This window comes from Colobus angolensis, unplaced genomic scaffold, assembly GCF_000951035.1.
Source record: "Colobus angolensis palliatus isolate OR3802 unplaced genomic scaffold, Cang.pa_1.0 Scaffold370, whole genome shotgun sequence".
Taxonomy (NCBI): domain Eukaryota; kingdom Metazoa; phylum Chordata; class Mammalia; order Primates; family Cercopithecidae; genus Colobus; species Colobus angolensis.
In genome coordinates this window covers 1,426,924-1,428,795 of record NW_012117044.1, presented here as the reverse complement: position 1 = coordinate 1,428,795, position 1,872 = coordinate 1,426,924, and positions in this window count along the sequence as shown.

The following is a 1,872-nucleotide window of genomic DNA, read 5'->3' as shown; positions in this document are numbered from 1 at the left end:
TACCCTAGAACTTAAAGTATAATAAAAATAAATAAATAAATAAAGATCCTGTCTCCAAATATAGTCACATTCTGAGATATTGGGTATTATGACTTTGTTATATGAATTCAGCCCATAACAATGAGCCAAAGATCTGAACAAGCATTTCTCCAAAGAAGATATGCAAATTGCTAATAAGCACATGACAAGATGCTCAGCATCAGTAGTTATCAGGGAAATGCCAATCAAAAGCACATGAGATGTACTTCACACCTACTAGGATGCTGTAACCATAAAAACAGATCATACAAGTGTCAGTGAGGATGTACAGGAATTGGAGTTCTCATACATTTAGTGAGAATGTAAAATGGTCCTTCCAGTTTGGAGAACAGCCTGATAGTTTAAAAGGGTGTAACGTACACTTACCATATGACTCAGAAGTTCCACTCCGAGGTATCTATCAAAGAGAAATGAAAACTTCCTCTGCCCCCAAACTTGTACACAGATGTTCATAGAAGCATTATTCTAGTAGCTGCAAAGTAAAAACAATCCAAATGTCCACTAATTGGTGAATGGAGTAATAAAATGTGGTCCATCCATACAGTGGAATACTGTTCAGCAATAAAACCAAGTAAAATGCTTATACATGCTACAACATGCGTTTACCTTGAAAACATTATGCTAAATGAAATAAACCAGTCACAAAAGACCACATATTGTATGACTGCATTTATGTGAAACACCCCCAAGAGGTCAATATGTAGAGACAGCAGGTAGACTGGTGGTTGCCAAAAATTGGGGGATGGAGGATGGTGGGATGGGGAGTAATTGGTAGTGGGTATGGGTTCTGGGTTTCTTTTTTGGGTGATGAAATGTTTTAAAATTGACTTAGTAGTGATGTGGTGTGGTGATTTACATTTCTGAATATACAAAAAGCCTTGTACACTTGAAATGGGTGAATCATATGGTACGTGAAATATATCTCAATAAATTTGTCTAAAAAATATATGCATTGACATTTAACCAAAGAAAATACAGTCATGTGTCCCTTACTGATGGGGAGAGGTTCTGAGAAATGCATTATTAGGCAATTTCATGGTGTGAACATCACTGAGTGTACTTACACAAACCAAAATGGTATAGCCTACTACACACCTAGGCTATATGGTGTTGCCTATTACTCCTAGGTTACAGACCTGTACAGCATGCTATTATAGTGAATATAGTGAATACTGCAGGCAATTGTAACACAGTGGTAAGTGTTTGTGTATCTAAACTTAGAAAAAGTATAGTAAAGATACAGTATTGTAATAATTTTTTTTTTTTTTTTGGAGATAGAGCCTCACTCTGTCACCCAGGCTGGAGTGCAGTGGCGTGATTTCAGCTCACTGCAACCTCTGTCTCCCAGGTTCAAGCGATTCTCTTGCCTCAGCCTCCCAAGTAGTTGGGACTACAGATGCCTGCCACCATTCCCAGCTAATAGTTTTTTTTTTTTTTGTATTTTTAGTAGAGATGGGGTTTCACTATGTTGGCCAAGCTGGTCTTGAACTCCTGACCTCATGATCTGCCCTCCTCAGCCTCCCAAAGTGCTGGGATTACGGGCATGAGCCACCATACTGACCTTTCAGTATTATAATCTTATGGGACCATTGTTGTATATGCAGTCTGTCATTGACTGAAATGTCATGGTGCATGACTGTATATGAAAGTTCAAATTAGCTGGGCATGGTCTCAAACTCCTGGGCTCAAGCAATCCTCCTGCCTCAGCCTCTCAAAGTGCTGGGATTATAGGTGTGAGCCACCGCATGGGTGCAAGTGACCTCTGTAGTCCCAGCTACTTGGGAGGCTGAGACGGGAGGATCACCTGAGTCCATTATCAATGGATTTTTGACA